Source organism: Myotis myotis, unplaced genomic scaffold, assembly GCF_014108235.1.
Source record: "Myotis myotis isolate mMyoMyo1 unplaced genomic scaffold, mMyoMyo1.p scaffold_m19_p_2, whole genome shotgun sequence".
Taxonomy (NCBI): Eukaryota; Metazoa; Chordata; class Mammalia; order Chiroptera; family Vespertilionidae; genus Myotis; species Myotis myotis.
In genome coordinates, this window is record NW_023416324.1 from 31,942,985 (window position 1) to 31,966,390 (window position 23,406).

At 39.6% G+C, this 23,406-nt stretch overlaps 1 protein-coding gene across 4 annotated transcripts in view; it reads left to right on the forward strand.

The window, feature by feature from the left end:
- Positions 1–23,406, forward strand: part of LOC118676429 (putative selection and upkeep of intraepithelial T-cells protein 1 homolog) — an 80,904-nt gene that overhangs the window by 16,378 nt on the left and 41,120 nt on the right. The gene's annotated exons all lie outside the window — the stretch shown is intronic.

Here is a 23,406-nt window from a genome sequence, read left to right on the forward strand (position 1 = left end):
AGAGGAGATATTACTAAGAAATAGAAGAAATATTTTCCTAAAATAGAGGTTACTTGGAGCCAGAAAGGCAAACCTGAATCACTTTCTATAGCTTAGTTCAATCAGGAGCAAAACATAACCATCTATGACAGTAGGTATTCAGAGGAAGAAAGCATTATTGGGGCTAAAATTGTGTGGGAAGACATACGGGAGGAGGTAAAACTTGAGTATGACCTCAAAAGGTGGAATTTATTGTTTTATAAATTGAGGAGAAGGTGTTTTTAAGAGTCAGTAATGAAAACAGCAAATGTAGATAATTATGGAAGATTATCCTGAAGAATAAGAGTGTTAGAAAATAGTGTTTCTAAAAAAGACTGGTTATAAAGGGAAATGCCTTATACCCTCAATTTTCTGTGTGGTTTGGGAAATTTCTGTGGGAAAGATGAGCTTTGGAACAGCCTAAAGTCACAAAACATGGTTCTCTTACAGACAGAGAGATAAATAATGTGTAATTTAAGATCACAAGTTTTATCCAGACTATTTTTTTACTTCATTTTTATTGTTTACACTATTACAGATGTCCCCATTTCCTCCCCCCTCCCTTTACCCATCTCCCCCATGCCCACACCCACCCTTCCCTCTGGTCATCACCACACTGTTGTCTGTGTCTGTCAGCTATGCATATATGTTCCTTGGTTAATTCCTTTACCTTCTTTCATCCAGTCTCCCCTCTCTCTCCCCTATGACAGCTGTTAATCTATTCCATGATCATTTTCTGATCAGTTTATTTTGTACATTAGATTCCACATATAAGTGAGATCGTATGGTATTTATTTTTTTACCCACTGGCTTATTTCACTTAGCATAGTGCTCTCCAGGTCCATCCATGCTGTTGCAAAAGGTAAGAATTCTTTCTTTTTTATGGCTGCATAGTATTCGATTGTATAAATATATCACAGATTTTTTATCCATTGATCTACAGATGGGTACTTGGATTGTTTCCAGATCTTGACTATTGCAAATAATGCTGCTATGAACAAAAGGGTGCATATATTCTTTTGAATTGGCATTTTGGAATTCTTAGGATATATTCCCAAAAGTGGTATCCCTGGGTCCAAAGGAAATTCCATTTTAATTTTTTGATGAAACTCCATGCCATTTTTCACAGTGGCTGCACCAGTCTGCATTTCCACCAGCAGTGCAATAGAGTTCTCTTTTCTCTACATCCTCACTAGCACTTGATTTTTATTTATTGATGATAATTTTATTTACTTTTATTTTAATTTTGTTTTTATTTATTCTCTAAAGTTTTACATATGTCTCCTTTCTCTGATGGACAACCCCTCCCCCCAGATATTAAAACCCCAGTCAAGCCCCCACTGTCCCAGTGTCTGTGTCCATTGGTTATGCTAATATGCATGCACACAAGTCCTTTGGTTGCTCTCTAACCCCCCTCCCCTGCCATTTGTCTCTGGATCTAATCTTGTTCATCAAGTTATGTTGATCATTATATTCCACATATGAGTGAGATTATGTGATATTTATCATTCTCCGACTGGTTTATTTGGCTTAGCATAATGCTCTCCAGTTCCATCCATGCTGTTGAAGATGGTAAAAGTTGCTTCTTTTTTTATAACAGCATAGTATTCCACTGTGTAGATGTACCACAGTTTTTAATCCACTCATTTGGTGATGGGCACTTAGGTTGTTTCCAAATCTTAGCTATGTAAATTGTGCTGCTATGAACATAAGGTTGCATATATCCTTTCTGATCAGTGTTTCTGGTTTCTTGGGATATATTCCTAGAAGTGGAATCACTGGGTCAAATGGGAGTTCCATTTTTAACTTTTTGAGGAAACTCCATACTGTTCTCCACAGTGGCAGCACCAGTCTGCATTCCCACCAGCAGTGCATGAGGTTTTCTTTTTCTCCACATCCTCTCCAGCACTTGTCGTTTGTTGATTTGTTGGTGATAGCCATTCTGACAGGTGTGAGATGGTATCTCATTGTTGTTTTGATTTGCATCTCTCAGATGATTAGTGACTTTGATCATATTTTCATATGTCTCTTGGCCTTCTGTATGTCCTCTTTCGAAAAGTGTCTATTTAGGTCCTTTGCCCATTCTTTTTAACTTTTAATTGATTAAGGTATCACAAATGTGTCTTTATCCCCCCATTGTCCCCTCATCCCCCGAGTCTTGCCCTCACCCTCACCCCCTGTTGTCTGCGTCCATCGCTTATGCTTATATGCATGCATACAAGTCTTTTGGTTGATCTCTCCCCCTTACCCCCACCCTCCCCTACCTGAGGTTTAAGCATCTGATCGATGCTTTTCTGTCTCTAAATCTGTTTTTGTTCATCAATTTATGTTGCTCATTATAGTCAACAAATGAGGGTAATGCTGGCTTTATAGAATCAGCTTGGAAGTGTGCCTTCCTCTTGAATTTTTTGGATTAGTCTGAGGAGAATAGGTTTTAGTTCTTCTTTGAATGCTTGGTAGAACTCCCCTGTAAAGCCATCCAGATTAGAGCTTTTGTTTGCTGAAAGATTTTTTATCACTGCTTCAATTTCTTTGGTAGTTATCAGCCTATTCAGGTTTTTCTATTCTTCCTGATTGAGTCTTGGGAGTTTGTATTTTTCTAAGAATATGTCCATTTTGCCTAGGTTGTCCATTTTGTTGGAATAGAGTTGTTCATAGTAATTTTTCATAAACCCTTGTATTTCTGTGGGATCAGTTGTTACTTCACCTCTTTCATTTCTGATTTTGTTTATTTGGGTCCTGTCTCTTTGCTTCTTGGTGAGCCTGGCTAGAGGTTCATCAATCTTGTTTATCCTTTCAATGAACCAACTCTTGGTTTTGTTGATCTTTTGTATTTTTTTTTTCTTGTCTCTATGTCGTTTGTGCTCTGATCTTTATTATTTCCTACCTTCTGTTTATGCTGGGCGTTTCTTGTTGCTCTCTTTCTAACTCTTTCAGTTGTTGGGTTAGATAATTTATTACCATGTTTTCTTGGTTTTTTGAGGTCGGCCTGTAGAGCTATGAACTTCCCTCTCAAGACGGCTTTCACTGTGTCCCATAGATTTTGGATTATTGTGTTTTCATTGTCGTTTGTTGCCATGATGCTTTTTATTTCTTATTTGATCTCTTTGGTAACCCAATCATTGTTTAATAGCATACTATTTAGCCTCCATTTGTTTGATTGTTTTCATTGTTGTTATTGTAGTTGATTTCTAATTTTATTCCATTGTGATCTGAGAAGATGCTTGATATGATTTCTATCTTCTTGAATTTGGGGAGACTTTGCCTGTGTCCCAATATGTGGTTTATCTTTGAAAATGACCCATGTGCACTTGAGAAGAATGTATATTCTGTAGCTTTGGGGTAAAATGTTCTGAAGATGTCAATTAATTCCATCTGATCTAGTGAGACATTTAGGATTGATGTTTCTTTGCTGATTTTTTGTTTAGAGGATTTATCCAGTGGGGTTAGTGGGGTATTAAAGTTCCCTACTATGACTGTATTGCTGTCAATCTCTCCCTTGATATCCTCCAGAAGTGGTTTTTTTTATGTATTTGGATGCTCCTGTATTGGGTGCATATATGTTTACCAGAGTTATATCTTTGTGTTGAATTGGTCCCTTTAGTATTATGAAGTGGCCTTCCTTATCTCTTGTTATGGCCTACTTTGAGGTCTAATTTGTCAGATATAAGTATTGCTACCCCATCTTTTCTTTTATTTCCATTTGCCTGATAAAACTGTTTCTATCCCTTCACCATCAGTCTGTGTGAGTCCTTTGTTCTGAGGTGGGTCTCCTGTAGACAGCAGATATATGGGTCATATTTTCTTATCCACTCAGCTACTCAATGTCTTTCGATTGGTACATTTAATACACTTACATTTAAAGTTATTATTGATAGGTGCTTGTTTGTCACAATTTTTATACTTTATGTCTATGTTCCTTCTTCCCTTCCTATTTCTTCATTTTACAGCAGACCCTTTAGCATTTCTTGCATTGCTGGTTTGGTAGTAATAAACGCCCTTAGTCCTTTTTTATCTGTGAAGCTCCTGATTTCACCCTCAACTTTGATTGATAGCCTTGCTGGATACAGTATTCTTGGATTCAGACCCTTGCTTTGCGTGACTGTGTATATTTCATTCCATTCCCTTCTGGCCTGATGTGTTTCTGTTGAGAAATCAGTCAATAGTCTGATGGGAGATCCCTTGTAGGTAACTTTCTGTCCCTCTCTAGCAGCCTTTAAGACTTTTACTTTGTTGTTAGTGTTTGCCAAATTAATTATAATGTGTCTTAGTGTTGGTCTTTTTGGGTTCATCTTTTTTGGAACTCTGTGAGCTTCTTGGGCTTCTGTGAGTTTTTTCTTCTTCCCAACATTAGGGAAGTTTTCTTTCATTATTTCTTCAAACAGGTTTTCTAGTCCTTGCTCAGTTTCCTCTCCTATGGCACCCCTATTATGCAGATGTTGTTTCATTTTGTGTTGTCCCAAGGTTCCCGTAGGCTTTCCTCCTGTTTTTTTAAGGTGTTTTCTTTTTCCAATTGCTGTTCTGTTTGGGTATTTTTTCCTACCTTGTCTTCTAGCTCACTGATGCAGTCTTCCACTTCTTCTAGTCTACTGTTGATGCTTTCTATTGTGTTTTTTGTTGCAGTGATGTTATTTTTTTCATTTCTTCTTGGTTCTTCTTCATTTCCTCTTGGTTCTTACACATATTATTGAATTTGTCTTCCATCCTTTTCAGTGTCCTTATGACCATTGATCTGAATTCTTTCTCTGAAATATTGCTTGCCTCCATTTCATTTACTTCATTTTCTACTGATTCCTCCTCTTTCATATGGGGGCTGTTTCTTTGTCTCCCCATGATCGCTCCTCTCAGGATGTCTGTTATGTAGCTTTCTCTCTCCTGCATTGACTTAAACGCATATAATACAACTCAACAAGATACCATGCACAGAGCATCAAACACAAATGTATTCATGATATCAATAACCCAAATAAAGGTGACCACCAGAAAAAAGAGAATTAGGGGAGAGAATAGAGTGCAAAAATGATTTTGAGCAAAGTAAAAAATGTAAGAGAGAAAAGAAAGAGAAGAAAAAAGAAGGGGAAAAAAAATATATATATATATATATATATATATATATATATATATATATATATATATATGGAGAAAACTCCAAAAACCAACAACTAATCCAAAAAATGCAAACAACAAACACCCAAACAACAAACACCCAGATGCATCTGAGGAGGCAGAGCTCTCTCTAGGCAATCTCTGACCTTTCCATCCACGGATTGCCTCACCAGCTGTGTTTAATTCACCAATTCCAGTGGATGTTATTCCATTCAGCTTTTCATTCTATCTGCTCTTTGAGAAGGTATAGGACCCATCCATGTCTGTGTTTTCAGCGCCACTTTGTCTCCCCCTGGACAAACTTATAGGTGCCCACAGCTGGGAAGGCTGGAGTCTCGGTGTTTGTGGGTTCACAGCTGAGGAGGCTGGTTCTTGGGTGTTGTGGTTGTAGGGTCTCAAGAGGTATCTGAGGTCTCCCCAGTTGAAGGTAAGGCTGGGCTTCTGATCACAGCTGCTCTCCCCTTCAAGATGGCACAGTTTCTGTGGCATATCCAGCCATTCCAGGAGAGATTTCAGCAGTAGTAGAGGGTGCCCAGCCAGAGTAGCCTGGTCCACCAGTCCCCAACAAGTCTGTGGAATATAGCTGTCCCTCACTCATAAATACAGACACTCCCCACATGTCCACGCACTCTCCTTTCACTCTCTCACTCATACACTATCTTGCAGCCTGCCATCCCATTGGTCGCCATCTTGGATCTCTCTATTGATAGTACTTTTAATTTGAAAGTCTACCTGTGGTTCATTAAAATAAAATTAGTTTAGTTTTTTTATCTATAAGATATGAACCATTTTAGTAATTAGTTCATGTATTTTTATTGAGGTCTAATGACAAAATATCTTTCTTAAAAGATAATGTGTTTAGCTCAACCAGTGTGGCTCAGTTGTTGAGAATAAACCCATGAATCAGGAGATCAAAGTTCAATTTCTGGTCAGGACACATACCCAGGTTGTGGGCTTGATCCCCAGCAGAGGGCATGCAGGAGGTAGACAATCAATGATTCTCTCTCATTATTGATGATTCTACCTTCTCTATCCCTACCTCTGTGAAATCAATTCAAATACGAAAGTTTAAAAACTGATAATGTGTTTAAAAAATGAAAGGGGGGAGGGGAGAAAATGAGAGATATCTGTAATACTATCAACAATAAAAAATATTTTTAAAAAAGATGAGTGTCTAAAGAGATTATATATATTTAATGATATAGTTTACTAAAATTAAATTTTGTATAAATATTTGCCATGCAATATTGACTAATAAATATATGTCTAAAATATAATGTATATTTTAAAGGGAATATAGATAAAACTTAGAATAGTGCCTTGAACATAATTATTTAAAAATATTTATTATTGTCCTTATTATCATCAGTATTGAAACACAATTCAGCAGATTACTGAGATCTCTGTACAAGATTGGGGTGGCATGAACATTTGACAAATGTATAAGTAAGAGCTCTTGTATTATGGATATATTAATATATATTGACATTAAAATTGTGCATGCAAAATAAGGTAGGTAGAGGTTAGTTAATTCCAAATTGAAATTATACATATACATGAATAAATTTTGAAAGATAAAATTACTATATTTTTGTCTAAGAATAATAATTAGAATTTTATCAGACCTAAAATAGTTTTTCCTTAAAAAACTTTAAAAATATATTTTTATATGATATTAGTTAATTTCTCTAGATAACTATTCTACTATATTAAGTTGATACCAGTATAAAGAAATAACATATAAGTATTAGTTGATTTTTTTTCACTGAACTAAACAAATATTAAATTAAATGTCACTATATTTCTTCGCTTAATATTAACTTTAAAAAGTCTTTTTATGCTACATTGCTGCAGGCAGCCTCAGTCATGTGTCCTTTTCCTAACTGTTTTCACAATTAATTAATTGCGAATTAATTGTGAAATTAAATATACTGAGTTGCCTGTGGTTTGGTAGTTAATGGTTATCTTTACATAATTTAAAATATATATTTTATTAGATTTTTTTGAAGCAAGGCCAATAATATGGGAAGAGTTAACTGTCCAGAGTATCTCTCAGTGTTTCTGAGTTTTATGCAATAAATTAAGAAAATTACAAGGCATTTTTGAAAAAAAAAAAACACCTATCAAACAAAGAAACCAACTTCTCCCTCTTACCAGTACTCTATGAAGTTTTAGTTTCTCCTTCTGAACTGATCTAATAAATCAACATTCCTCTCTGCTCTCTGAAACATAAATATTTACCAAATGTCTGTCTTTAGGCTTTTCTCCTTTTATTTACTTACTTTCCTAAGATTTCTTACTTATATTTCTAGGATTGTGAAAACAAATTTGTTAAGTATTTGCCAGATATAAGAAAATAAAAAGTGAATGCAATTGTGTGGAAGAAACATATAATCAACATAAAAGGGATCAAATTCAAAATACTTTCTTAAAATGTTGTACTGGAAATATTTTTCTTTCTGAATGTAATGGAGTGTTTGGTTTTCATCAAAGCTCTTGCTAATAACACATAGAAACCTGGATAAAGTAAACCGATAATGTTTTATTATTGGTTAAAAAGCATCAGAGAGTTGCTAAAGCAATGAAGACAAAGGCTTAATATTATACCTAGGAAAAATTATGGAGCTGTAGGTATATTTTCCATACATGTTCTTTCCCTGGAGATATGAGACAATTCTGGGAAAGGATAAAGGGTTGAAAACAGTGGCTTATCTTTGGCAGAAGTTCTAGAAGATTTGTGGAATGGGAGGCACAAGATTGGAGATTTGAGGGCCCTCAAAACATGATCAATTTTCCCATGAAGCCTTTTTCTCAATTCCAAAGCTCTGCATTAGTGATGCTGAACATCAGCAAATGAAATAGGCTCATTTTAACATTCCAGACTATTATTTGAAACTGTTGGCATGGTTAATCATGAGGAATTGGAGAGAACTGGAAGATACTGAGTTGTCATAAGTCTCCATAGCAATCTTAAATCAGTTCAGTCCCTGATTGAATTTTGGTGATCAAGTAACTATTATTTATGTATTTATGTATTTATATTGTTGACACTATAATAGATGTCCCCCTTTGTCCCCCCACTTTGCCCACCTCCACCCAGCACTCCTCCCCTCTAGTCTTTACCACACTGTTGTCTGTGTCATAGGCTATGTAAATATGTTCTTTGGCTAATCTCTTCCCCTTCTATAATCCAGTTCTCCACACTCCCCTCCCCTGTGTCATCTTTTTTTTTTAACATTATTTTTTCCCCTTCTCTTCCTTTTTTCCATTTTTGTTTTTAATCCTCACCAGAGGCTATCTTTTTCATTGATTTTTTTAAGAGAGAGGAAGAAAGGGGAAGAGAGATGGAGGGGGAGAAGAGAGAGAGAGAGAGAGAGAGAGATGTGAGAGAGACACATTGATTGGTTGCCTCCCGCACATGCACCAACCAGGCAGGGATGGAACCTGCAACCCAGGTATGTGCCCTTGACCAGGAATCGAACCTACAACTTGTTGGTGCATGGGCTGATGCTCTAACAACTGAGCCACACCCCAGCTAGGGTTGTTTTTTTTCTTACTTTAGTTTTACTGTTTACATTATTACAAATATCTCCATTCTTCACTCCTTTGCCTGCCGGGGTCTTTCCACAGCTGCAAGGGTCCAGGAATCTAAAGAAGGGGCTGCACGTAAATGAATCAGAGACTAGACACAAAATATAAAATTGGAAGGCATGGAGGAGCCAGGGGAGGCTCCACTTTCTAGTGAAGTGGGCTCTCAAATCTCTGGACCCATGGTTTTTAATTGCAGGAAAACACATTTCACCCTTTACCAAAGCAGATATACATATCAAAGGTAAGGTCTGGTAAACAATAAAGGACTATCAGGTTGGAGGAACTGCCCTCAGCTGTCTGGTAGGAGACAATGATATGTAGATCTTCAGCCCTGCTGAAGCCCCAAGGTCCATCAGCCTTCTGATGAACTTCTTGCATAATTAAGACCTGCTGGAATTTGCTCCAGCATATCCCCCTTTTTGATTTAATAAATTTAACAAGAATGTATGTCATTTGCAGAGCTTGGGTTCTTTTAAGATTTTTAAGTTCAATGGAAAGGATTGAGTTCTTTCATGTCCCTTTAAATTGCTGCCAGGCATCAAAGGAATCAGTCTGCAGTAAGCTCCTTTCTGGGCCAACAGTTCTTTGAGTCCCTTTCCAATCACTGTACAACAGTTTTTTATGGGTTCCCTTTCCAATCACTGTTCTCTGTGACATGACAGCAATGATATTCCAGTTCTAGATGGTGGACAGACAGTGAGCAATGGCAATTCAGGTCCGACATTCTTTGGCTTTGTCCCGGGCAACCTGCAGTGATGCACAGCTGCTGACTGCTAGTATGGCAAGGCATCTTCACCATCCTCCATCTCTGGACTATTTTTCCTCTGTCTCCTCAGTGTATTGCTTAGGGCCACTGCCATCTGTGGCTGGAGTAGTCTCATTAATTTCTCTCTCAGATACATTATTGCAGGAATCCACATGGGCTGGAGCAGTTTTCTGGAAATATATAAGCATATTCTCAACCAAAGGTTAATGAAGGAATCTTTCTATAAACTAGACTTGGGATCTTCTCATTTTGCCCAAACTATTTTCCTTTGGCTTATTCTGACATCATGTGTATCCTTTCATTAGCATTACAAGTGAAAAATTTTTAAAGTAAAAAAATGTAAATAATTAAGGCTTAATGTAATTTACTTACAGGAGATTACTCCACTATCCCCCCTTTTTATGTTTAAATAATATTGAGAGGCTTTTGGAAATCTTGAAATGCAGCCTTGATAGTTTTTTAATTCAATTCTTTGTACAGAAATATGACTGGTTTGGATTCATTGCATGTTAAGCATCTTTACTATGAGATGAACCATCAGTAAAAAATTAGTTAATGCTTTAGGAATAGTTTCCTGCCTCGTACAACTAAGTTCCCCTGAATATTCACTTATTTCAACTTGCCAATTTAAATCAGTCTAAAACAAGGCTTATTTTCCAACTCCATCTGTTCTTGGATGTTGACAGTAAATGACACTAATTGAATTTCTGCTATCAGTCCCCAAGTATATTCACATAAGTGTTGCCAGGGAGGCAAAAATGCAAATTATTTAATTCTCTTTTCAAGGCCTAATACATTGACTTTCATCCACAGTTTCTAAATATATGAAGGGTACTTCCCTTTATTTCCTGCCAAGGTAATTTCTAGGCTGCCTTTAGAGGGTTTCCTTTAAAAGCCTTTTTCTCTCTTTTACATGAAGCAACAAATGGGGTTGCTTTTGAGGTGCTGACTAATCTTACCATTCCTATAATTCAAGTGACTCTCTTTTTATTTATGGTGACTACTAATGATCACATTTAATGCTTGAAATAATATCCTTCAGTTTACCCTGTAAATATCAGCAGAAGAGATTTTAAAATTTCTCCTTTTTATCAAGCTTAAAATTTACTTTTAAACAGCATTCTTTTTGCTTGTGCTTATTTGCATACACAGTGGGATTATGGGAGGTCTCAGGAATGCAATTATTTACATTGGCCTTTGTTGAAGCCAATTGCTTATAAAGACACTAGTGACCCGGTGCACGAAGTTTGTGCACAAGGGAGGGTGTGTTCCTCAGCCTGGCCTGCACCCTCTCCAATTTGGGACCCCTCGAAGGATGTCCTACTGCCAGTTTACAGGGATCAGGCCTAAACCAGCAGTCGGATATCCCTCTTGCGATCCAGGACAGTTGGCTCCTAACTGCTCACCTGCCTGCCTACTGGCCTGCTCGCCCCCTACTGTTCCCCCACCTGCTACCAGCCTGCTTGCCCCCAAATGCCCCCCTGCCAGCCTGATCACCCCAAACTGCCCCTCCTGCTGGCCTGCTCACCCCTACCATCCCTCCCCACTGGCCTGCTCATCCCCAACTGTCCCCTTGCTGGCCTGATCACTCCAAACTGCCCCCCACTGTCCTGATCACCTCCAACTGACCCTTACTGATGGCCTGCTTGCCCCCAACTGGCCCCCCTGCTGGTATTCTTACGCCCAATGGCCCTGCCCCCCACCAGCCTGATCACCCACAACTGCCCTCCCCTCTTGGCCTCTAACCGCTTCTACCTCGTCCCCGCCACCATGGCTTTGTCCAGAAGAACATCTGGAAGGTCTCCTGGAATGTCTCCCAGTCTAATTAGCATATTACTCTTTTATTAGTATAGATATATTTGTCTGTAAATACGATTATGATTGCAGATATGAGTAGGACCAGGTAAAATTTTATAGAATGGGCCTTTTATCACAGATGGTTTGCCATGTATGCATTTTTTCTAAAGAAGTAAAAATTACTTTAAAAAATGTTTCAGGAAGACTTTGAGAAATTTACAGTATCTGCTTTTCTTCTAAGAAAGTTGTCACTTTTATGCCAGAGTGAGAATTATTTGTATGCTTTGTATGTCAGCACTGGGCCACTGTGACTGGGTGGCACTTAGCTTGACTTGAGAGTAATTATCTTGCTCACTGGCTGGGAGGGAGGGTGTGTGGCAGAGGAGATAAATACTCAGTTCTGAATTATTCATAGATTGCTGACTTTCTGGATTGATTGTGCAAGCCCCTCCTTTTATTGATGTCCACCTTCTATTGACAGACATCTACCCTGGGAGAGAAATGAGATGAAACTCTCTTTCTTTTCATTGTAAAAAGCATTTGAATTTCTAAGGTGTGATAAGGCCACCCAGCTATCCACAGTCAAGGTACACATTTTCATGGAGGATGTTCCCACTCTTGAATAAATTAAAACAAATTTTTTCTTTTAATTTAAACTTTCTTCTATAACTGTTTTCTTGTTACTTAAAAGCTAGTTTTTTTTTGAAACTACTTCCAAAGCTTTTCAAGCTGTATATGTCCTTGGAATGAATTTATAAATAAGAATTGAGCCCGGCCGGTGTGGCTCAGTGGTTTGGCATCAACCTATGAACCAGGAAGTCACAGTTTGATTCCAGGTCAGGCCACATGCCCAGGTTGTGGGCTTGATCCCCAGTATGGGGCGTGTAGGAGGCAGCCAATCAATGATTCTTTCTCATCATTGATGTTTCTATCTCTCTCCCTCTCCCTTCCTCTCTGAATCAGTAAGAATATATTTTAAAGAGAGAGAGAGAGAGAGAGAGAGAGAGAGAGAGAAGAGTATATATGTTTGTAAATAAGAAAACATGTATTTGATGCTCTTAGAAAGTTTTATTTTCTTTCATTAAAACTTGTGCAGTATAGGGAACTCCATAGGTTCTCTTAATTTGAAGAAAGTTAGAGGGAAAGGTACTAATTCAGAGTTCCTTGGGAAAATGTGTCACATATATTTTTTATGTTTATTTTTTTTAAATCAAAAACTGAAATATTTTCTATTCAGAAAATATATTTGGATCTAAATATCTTCTATAATTTTAACCCTAAAATATCAATTTAAATATTTTAAAAATGGTTTAGATGTTTATTTTTTTAAATAAGTTAGGTTACTGGAGTTCTACATGTTACTGGATCACCTGGGGTAATTTTCTGATTGGAAAATTAAAAATTATAGTCAGAGGGGAGGACATGAGAATTTTTAAAGAACATATTCAATTTATGTTAGAAGCTGAACCTCTCTTATCATGTGACTTGTTTTGTCTGTTTGTTAAACTATATTATCAAGTAAGCATTGCTGCTATTGGGACAAACAGTGACAGTTGATTCGGGTCATTTGAATGTCCACTGTCTGTTTTAATTTGTATGTTTGTTTTGACTCTGTCATATGCTCAAACTTCAGTGGAAGTCATGAGAACCTATTTTTTTGCCTGCTCCCTCCTTTACACTGGAAATATTCTTTTTTACTCAGAGGGACCTTAACTTTGATGTAAGGGATTGTTTCCATTGCCAACTTTTTTCTTCCTTGCCAAGTAAGAGAGTTGTTGTGAACTCTTCAGAGATGCCTTCCCCAGGTTGTGGGCTTGATCCCCCAAAACCACATATTTGCAGATGTGATTGGGAAAAGTCATTTCATCCCCAACTTTTGCATGTCAGGTGCTGGGGTGCCAGGGTGCCTGCTCACCTGTGCCCCGGCTCTCTCTCCCTCCGATCACCACCGCGATCATGGGGCTGCAGGCAAGGCGGCTCCTGAGTCCTCGGGGTGCCGCCTCGCCTGCAGCCTGGCTTTCCGATGGCGATCACCGGCTGAGGGACAGGCAAAGGTGGCCTCAGTTCTCTGATCCAGGGCTGGGGGGTAGGGCAAAGGCGGCCCCCAGGGCAAAGGCGGCCACCGGCTCTTGCCTGCCACCTGGGTTTCCAATCACAGTACTTCCATCCTTCCCCTTTTGCCTCCCATCATTGCGACTATGTATGCAAATTAACCACCATATTTGTTGGAAGTTAATTTGCATATCACCCTAATTAGCCAATGGGAAGCATAGCGAAGGTATGGTCAATTACCCTTTTTGTCTTTTATTAAATAGGAGTGGCTTCTCAGATAACTAAAATTATATGAGATTTTGATTATATTTTAAAAAGCTAATTTATTAAGTAATTAAAGTAGGCATCTTTATTGAAAAAGCAAAGCAAACAAACTTATACATTTGACCTATGAAGTATAGATACTTCCCTATGTGCCCCCCCCCCCCCCCCCCCGCCCCAAGCCAAAAAGCAGGCTCCCAGGGCTTTTGTTTTTAAAATTCCATTGCTGAATCCTAAGAAATATTTAGCAACTTTGCCTTGCCCTCCCTTAAGAGGTTAAAACCTTCACAACATTAAAATATATGTATATAAATAAAACATATTTATTAATTTTTATTTGATAAAGCTTTCCATGATTTCAAGTATATTACATCAGCCTAATTTAGTTTAAAAATATTTCTTTTAAGAAAAGAGAATAAATTTTTTTAATCACTCCAGGGCCCTTGGAATGCTTCAAATGCCATCTCTTGGTTAAAGTCTTGAAATTTAACTTGGAAAGAGCATCAAAAAATATATATATATATCCCAAAGATTATGTTATATACTTTTTATAATTATTCTAAAAGATATCAATTAAATTTAAACTGGTTTGTATATTAAAAATTTGGTTCAGACCACAGAATTAATCCTCTTTATTAATTAGATGATATAAAATATTATATCTTAGGTTGAAATTTTACTGCACATAGAGACTACTAATTTTTTCAGAAAAAATACAAGAATTATTTTCTCAAAAATAAATTTCTATAGTTTATGTATTTTGTTACCGTAACTATATAATTTCTCCCAACTTAATTTGAACTTTAAACTCTTAGAAGCCTTAAATTTTAGCTGTCAAGTTAAATACTTAGCATTTTTTAGATCAGCAATAACTTCACATTTGTATTGATGGGGCAGAGGCCATGTGCTCAGAAAAGTGCCTTCTTCCCGAGCCCAGGCCCCTGCTGGCCACGCCCAGGATTTAACAAGACCCGACTTGCGCCTGGCCAATCGGCAGGGCCCACAGCCGGCTCCCCTCCCCTCACTATTCTCACGGGTGGCACTCGGTTTCCGGTCGCTGCGTCGACTGGAGGCCTGGGTCGGGTTAGCTAACTCAATAAAGGACCTTCTGCTTTTGCATCGGACTGACTCCCTGGCATGGTTTCTTGGGGATCTTGAATTCTGGGCATAACATTTTGGGGGCTCGCCGGGATCCCCAACACCATGAGGGACCCCCAGTCCGGAGGGCCTGACTGACCGCGGTAGGTCTTGTTTTGATTGTTTTGTTTTGTATCTATCCAGTGTGAGCTCACTTCTGAAATCTGTAAATGCCTGTAAATGCCTGTAATAATGATCTGAGTGGATGCACAGGATCAATAGGCGGGAGGAGCCGGGGGACGCTCCGATCCTCCATCTGAAGGGGTATAGCTTTGCTTCCGCGGAGTCGGAAGGTCTGTAGGAAACCCCTTAATCTGAGACAGGCAGGAGGAGTAGGGGGGTGCCCTGATCCTCCATCTGAAGAGGGGAAAATTTGCTTCCACGGAGTCGGAAGGTCTGTAGGAACCCCTCAATCTGAGAAAAGGCGGGTCGCTCCTGCTGGTTGGCGCGCAGCCATCGTCTAGCTTTCGGTTTTTGCTTCCATGGAGTTGGAAGGCTGTACTTTTTTGGGCCCTTTAGTTGTTTGTGTTTCCGTTTTATTTTGTGGACTTGCTGGATTAATAATTTCAAGGAGATTGGGGGAGGCTTTAGAGCTCCCTCAGGAATGGGGAAGTTGTTAGGAATTGAATGGATTGTTTAAACTCTGAATGGATGTCTGGTGAAAGTGTATGAATGTGGAGGGAGGGGGACTGCTCTCACCCCTCCTTTGTGTGGCGGTCGGGCAGCCGCCTGAGTGAGGGTCTGTGGAAACAGGTCACCCCCTCCCCAAGTATTCTAAAATTAAAATCCTTCTTGTAATTGAAAAGCGTTTACAAATTTATAAATGCATCCGGGATTTCTGTGCACATGTAAAGGGAAAAGGCCAGTTTAAAAACGAGTGCGCATAGTTTTGAGCTGAACTTGATCTTTTGCTGTGTACAGAATAAAAACCCGAGACTGTTTTGGCCTTAAAAATGGCAAAGTTGGGCCTAAGAAAGAAATACAGACTGGTTTCTCAAGGCCATTTAAAGTAGCTCTTTTGAAATTTCCTGCCCTGAGGCAAAGTACCACCAGGAAGTTGATAATCAAGTTTACATGTGAATAGCTATGGTTTTGTTGCTTGACTTCCCCAACAGGAAAATTGTGACCATTTTAGCAGCTATGTCAGGCTTATTGGCTGGAAACTTAAAGCTTTTAGGTTCAAATCATCTAAAAGTATTGAGATCTATAATACTGAAATGTTGATCTGAGTATGCCTATTATGAAGTCTAGAAGATAGAAGTTAATCTATTAATTGAAAATGCCTTATTTTATTTGAAATGTCTAAGATTTAAAGCTCTGAAAGTTTAAAGTGCAAATTGAATCGGGAGAAATTAATTAAATATCTAATGTATAACTTGTTTTTGAAAAAATAGAATGTGTTTTCTCTTAAATGATTAGGAATTCAAAATATGTTACTTCTTGGTCTGATTTTAAAAAGAGGATTAATTTTTAAGATCTCAACTGAAATTTTTAATACAAAAACCAGTTTAAATGTAATTAATATCAAGATAGTTATAAAGGGTATAAACAGCTAATGAGATTTCTGTTTGTCTACAATATAATGTTGGCCATCTACCTTTTAGGGGTTTTGGTTTGCTCTGTCAGAGAACAGTGTAGACAGCCGCCACTTTGAGCTGCCTGACTTGGCAGCCGCCATGTTGGCCACATGGCCTGCCGCGCCCCTGGGGGCCGCCATCTTGGAACAGCCCCTCCCTCTGACTTAGCCAATCACAAAAGGAGTGTCTGCTCACTAAGGGAGGATAGAATTTCAGAGGTGGAGTTTTAAGGCGTAGTTTTACTGCGGAAATGCGGATGGGGCAAAAAGTGTGCTAGCCTCGCGGATTTATTTAATACTTAATAAATTAGCAATCACGGTCTTAATATAATTTCAGTGGTATGATAGCAGTAGAACCACAGTTATACATATATCATACACAAATTAAGAGTAATTGATTAAATCCTATTATGTTGAGAACTGTTTTTAAGTGTTGAAAATGTTTTCCTAAGTTTTACCTAGGTTACCCAAGAAAGATTTTTCTTTTTTCTGTGTCTCTTAAAATGTATTGCTAATCACCTAAGAATTAAGGCTAAGAGTTCTAGCTACCTGGAAAGCATGGCCTTGGTGTTATAGGAGAAAAAAAAAAAGAAATGTTAAGTGCATAATATACCAGTGAGCTGGGACTGGTCACTAATGATGGATTGTGAGAAGGGCTGAACATGGCCTAATTTCTCCTTCCTTGGTACCCCTGAAACATCAGAGGATCCAATGTGTTTAATCCTCTTGAAGGACATTGAATGGTTCTTTCCTTCCTCTTTAACTTTTAGGGGATTATATCAAGAATCTCTAAGGGTTTTAGAAAGATAGAAAAGAAGCATTCCTAGACAGTTTTCTACCACCTCTGTTCAGGGACTTGTTCTGTATCTTGACACAACTGAAACTGATTTATTGGTATTTTGTGATGTAAATGTGGCATGCACCTCAAAGTTCTTAATGGGGAATGTATCTAGTTATCATGTCTATTTAGTCTTGATTTCCTTGTTCAATATGAGTACCGTTTCTATCTGGATGAGACATAGGTCAAGAATCCCATCCTGGGACGTGGGAAAGGGAGGCCCCCACATCTGTTCCTGTCAGGCCCCCATCAGGGAACTTGGGCAGTGTTCCTGTTACCTGCTCAAGATCCCAAGACTGTATTTGTTTATGTAAGTGTGGAAATATATTCTGTGCTAGGTTGGGATTTTGGAATTCTGGGGTAGATTTAAAAGATATTTGTGACTTTTCTAGTCTGATTGGGACATTTAAGGGTAGGGCTCACAGTTCCTCAGGGCAGAGATTCCATGGGCCCTTCCCCCTGCCTGTGCTGAATTAAGACCCCCACCGCTCTCAAGGTAGACGGCGTCACGACCTGGGTCCATCCGGAAAGACTTCTACGGAGTGCTTGACCTGCCTGATGCCGGTAACATGACTCGCGATCGCTCCTGTCACCAGGAGCCCCCACGAAACTGTGTAATACACTTAGATAATGCCTGCATCTTCATGGACATGGCTCCAAAGAGACAAGGACCATTTATAGGATCACATGTTTAGTGGTAGATTTGGCTACCTGAAGCGGCCATGATGCCAATATTGTGTTTCATTGTATTGATATGTTATATTAACCTTTGATTCTTTTGCAGGTTTGAATGTATGTTGGCTGTCCTGGAAGGGAGCTGTGTGGGGTGACCCCCAAAAGTAAAGGGTGTCTAGCTGCCAAGAGGACAAGTGCCCAACTGGGCAGGGAAGGGTGCCCATCAGGTTTTGGTCTCTGTTGAGAGACAGCTAACAGTTGACAGCCTGTAATACTGTCTTGCAGGCCTGAGTCACCATGCCCATGTCAGGGGTAGTAAAGCTGGAAAAAGTCTGTTTAGATTAGAAAGTCTGAGGCATGGACCAACAATTACTGTTTTGTTTTAAATCCATGAAAAGAAATTAGCAAGGAAAGTCAGAAAATCTTAGAGTAAATCAGTATGTTTTTCTCCTTATGTAATTCCTCCAAAATCTGGCAATGCTAAGTAAGTACGTTTCTTTGCATAGATTCAGTAAGACTGGTGCCTAGTAGTGGTTTTATTAACGGAAAACTTTGACTGGAGTATCATGTTTTAAAGAGCCCTATCTGAGCTCTAAAGACTTGAAGCCACTAAGAATGCCACGAAGAAAGCCTGGTATCCTGCCTGGGAGCCCTGAAGACGGCTGGCGCTGGAGTGTCAGGCCCATGCCCTACCATCACTGGCGGTTGGTAAGAGTAGAAGGGGAGCAGTAAAGATGCCTCTGCATCCCTGCAGAACCCCCTCACACTCTGGGCCGCAACGAGTAGGAGGGCTACTGAGATGGGCCTTAAAGCCTGGAGCATGGGCTCAGGTGGAGTTGCTACAGGTGAGGGATTCACCTAACTCAGCAGATACTGCAGGCAGGCCTGATGGCAGCTGGATGGCTTGGCTTCCTGGCCCTACGGGGCACATTAAGGTTCAACCATGAAATTCCAGCAAAGGTAGTCAGTTACCATTCTTGTTGTGTTTATGCAAACATCAGGACAGTAGATAAATTAATCTTGATTTGGCTTTTTAATAGCCATGGAGGAATTTTAAGAAGAAAAATCCTATTTCAATAGAAGTTGTTAAAGCTAAAATGGTTTCTTTCCCTTCCACCGGACCATTTGTTACGTGTATAAAATAGTTCAGTTGATAGTTCTGTGTGCTCACTACGGGCCCCTAGCGACGGTGAAATAAAAGTGCAGTCCGTCTCATGATTGAGCCGGAAGTTCCAAGACAAGGGGGGAATGATGGGGCAGAGGCCATGTGCTCAGAAAAGTGCCTTCTTCTCAAGCCCAGACCCCTGCTGGCCACGCCCAGGATTTAACAAGACCCGACTTGCGCCTGGCCAATCGGCAGGGCCCACAGCCGGCTCCCCTCCCCTCACTATTCTCATGGGTGGCACTCGGTTTCCGGTCGCTGCGTCGACTGGAGGCCCGGGTCGGGTTAGCTAACTCAATAAAGGACCTTCTGCTTTTGCATCGGACTGACTCCCTGGCATGGTTTCTTGGGGATCTTGAATTCTGGGCATAACATGTATATTCAATTAATAGATTCAAATCTATCCTCTAGATTTTTCATGAGGCAAATTCAGATTAATATTTCAGCATTTTGTTATCCTAAAATACCTAGACATTCAATAAATTTTTATTATTTAATTTAGCAAACTCCAATGTTCCAAGTTGCCATAGACTTTGGAAAACTATGTTTAGAGGGGAAGTGGGAGGGAAGCAAACCTCCAGGTGGCTATTTAAATGTAAAATCACCACATTCTTTCCTTAGAGGTTGCTGCTGTCAGACTAGCCCCCTCCTTCAACAAGGAGCAAACCCCCACTATCAATATACTTGTATAGTTTTACTACAAATCCATGTTTCAACAATTTTGAGATTTGAAAGCCAATTATTAATATCCAAGGCATTTTCTTTGGCAAATTCTGTAACAGAGATAATTTACTGACTTTTAGAGGCCCTAAGGTTAACTTTGGAATGCGGTTCGTTATTAGTCAAAAACTACCTTTTATTATGGAAATACCAATCTTATTGCTTAGAACCAGCCTATATTTTCTTCTTTGGGTCATTTTCGCCATCTTTTTTCTTTTGAGAAAAAACAGTCTTGGGGTTTATTCTATAGCATCCACAAAGAGATTAAACTTAGCTCAAGAAGCCATCCAAGATTGGATGGGGTGCACCATTTATCTTAAGCTAGTCTTTTTCTCTCTGCGAGTACAGAAATCCCAGACACATCCCTTTATTCTGCCAAATTTTTAAATGATGGACCAGGAAAAAAACATGGTGAAGGTGAGACTTTTCTTAGCACTCTCAGGAGTGGGCGTCCATTTTACAGGATTACCACGTGTCTCCCCACCCCCACATCCTGCTTGTTTTGGGGAAACTCAGCAAATGCTCTGGCTGCATTTCTTTTCTTACTAAATTAAAGGCATGCTTAATAAACTAACATTAAACACATTAAACCAAACAAAAATTACAGAAAAAAATACATTCAACAGATAACATATATACTTAATAAATCACAGTTCTTTTCCTGAATCTTTTCCTATTCCACTCTCCATAGTATTGACTGGCCTTTAAAGTTATTTTAGCTAAAATCTGCCTGTCTAAAAGCATCCTATGGTAATTTTTAAACTAAGCATCAGAGAGTTCCCTGGCAAGAGGATTAACAGCTCTACCCTCTCTAACTGCCTTTGAACCTCTCTGACACCAGAAGTGGAGGTTTTGCAATTTGAACAAGACCCCACATAGTTAAATATGACAATGGCACTCATTTTCCTTGAGCCTGATTTAAAAGAGTACCTTTTGACATTTCAATTTCTCTATAATTTTGCCTTTCAATCAAATTCTTCCCCATTATGGCGTGGCTTAAAACAAACGACGTTCCCGCCCACTCTGGTTCGAAAATTCCAGAGGTTGGTAAAGGCTTTACACGCAATGAATCTCATCTCCCCACCGAATTTACCAGTGAACCCACCTTTACCAGTGATCCATCCCCACCTTTACTGGTGATTAACTTCTTTTCTTCACTCTGGTGAATCTTCTTCTCCACATGTCCCTGTCTCAGGCGCTGCCAGAAGCCGGTCCATCCTTGCTGCTTGACACAGTGCTGCAGGATAGAAACATCTGCACAGTATACGTTTCAAGGGACCTGGCGTATATAGCATACTGTTCTTAATATGGTTGCTCCCCTTAGCGCTGTGTGTTTTAACCAAGGTCACCTCTCCGAGAAAGGTTGTTTCCCCAGGTAGGGATTTTTCCCTGAAGTTAGGGAGGGGATGAAACTCCTTAACTAAGTGCCAGGAGGGTAGTTAATCACTTTAACTACAAACAATCACACTTAAGCTACATAATCTTTACTCCCTGGAATGGAGATAAGAAACGCCCTAACCTTTGTAATAGAAATTGACAGGATTAAAATCAACTGGTATAAATACGGATGTAACAAGACAATAAACAGCAAAACCTATCTGGAGATCCAGACCCGAACTTGGCTGGAGATCCTGGCTAGAGATCCTGGCTAGGCTGCTGATCAACTGAACGCTGTCTCTGTGTCATTCCTTCTTCGCCGACTCCATCCACACCTTTGGGGACCCCTGGACCTGCTGAGGCAGGAGCCCGGCAAGGCGCCATAAATGCTGGGGTCTTTCTGCATCTGCAAGGGTTCAGGAATCTAAAGAAGGGGCTGCAAAACAATGAATCAGAGACTAGGCACAAAATATAAATTTGGGAGGCATGGGGGAGTCAGGGGAGGCTTCACTTCCTAGTGAAGTGGGTTTTCTAAATCTCTGGACCCATGGCTTTTTATTTGCTGGAAAACACATTTTGCCCTTTACCAAAGCAGATATACATGTCAAAGGTAAGGTCTGGTAAACAATAAAGGACTATCAGGTTGGGGGAACTGCCCTCAGCTGTCTGGCGGTAGACAATAATATGTAGATCTCCAGCCCTGCTGAAGCTCCAAGGTCCATCAGCCTTCTGATGAACTTCTTGCCTAATTATGACCTGCTGGAATTTGCATCCTGCTACTTTGCTGAATTCATTTATTATATCTAGTAGCTTTTTGGTTGAGTCTTTAGGATATTGTATGTACAATATCATGTTGTCTGCAAATAATCTGGATGCCTTTTATTTCTTCTTCTTGTCTGATTGCTATGGCTAGGACTTTCTACTGTGTTGAATAAGAGTGGTAAAAGCAGACATCCCTGTCATGTCCCTGATCTTAAGAGAAATATTTCTGCTCATTGAGTATGATATTTACTGTGATTTTGTCATTTATTACATTGAGGTATGTTCCCTCTATTTCTATTTTGCTGAGAGTTTTTTGTTTTTTTTTCATAAGTGGGTGCTGGATTTAATCAAATGCATTGTTTGCATCTGTTAATATGATCATGTTGCTTTTATCTCTCATTTTTTATGTGGTAAATCATGTTTATTGATTTGTGAATATTGAAACAACCTTCTTTCCCCAGAATAAATCCCACTTGATCATGATATATGATCTTTTAAATGTATTGTTGGATCAGACATGCTAATATTTTGTTGAGCATTTTAGCATCTATGTTTCTCAGAAATATTGGGCTATAATATTCTTTCTTTAAATTGTCTTTATCTGGTTTTGAAATTAGGATAATGCTGACCTTGACAAATTAGCTTGTAAGTCTTCCTTCCTCTTGAATTTTTTGGAATAGTTTGAGAAAGATAGGTGTTAGTTCTTTGAATGTTTGGTAAAATTAACCTGTGAAGCCATCTGGTCCAGGACTTTTATTTGTTGGAACTTTTTTTCATTAGTAATTCAATATCATTATTTGTACTCTGTCTATTCAGATTCTCTGATTTTTTTCTGATTACATTTTGGAAGATTGAATATTTCTAGGGATTTATCCATTTCTTCTGAGGTTGTCCAATTTGTTGGAATATTGTTGTTCATGGTACTTTCTTACAATCTTTTACATTTCTTTACTGTCAGTTGTTACTTCTCTTCTTTTATTTCTAACTAGAGGCCCAGTGCATGAAAATTCATGCACTGGATGGGGGGGGTCCCTCAGTCCAACCTGCCCCCTCTCACAGTCCAGGAGCCCTCAGGGGAAGGAGGCAACCCAGCAATCAGGGGAAGGTAACACACCATCACACCTCTGCTGCTGCCACTGCCGGCAGTGCAAGCCTCAGCTGGCCCTGGTTACCTGAGCTTCAGGAGACCCTGGTTACCTGAGACTCGGGTGGCCCTGGGTGGCTGGGCAGCCACCATCTGAGGCTTGCCTGTGCCTTGAGCCAGCCCTGGGTGGCTGAGCAGCTGACATCCAAGGCTTGCCTGTGCCTCGGGCTGGCCTGAGTGGCTGGGGGGCTGAGCGGACTGGGGGGCTCCAGAGGCAAGTGTGTGGAGCAGCTGGGCCTGCCTGGGGGTGGGCCCAGCTTTGCAGCATGCCTGCCACCCCTACAAGGCTGAGGGAACTGGACACAGCCATCTTGTGGTTGTGGGTGCCATCTTTTAGCATATTCCCTCCTTATTGGCTGTGGGTGCCACCATTTTTGGGGGCGGGGCAGTCAATTAGTATATTCTCTATTTATTGGCTTTGGTC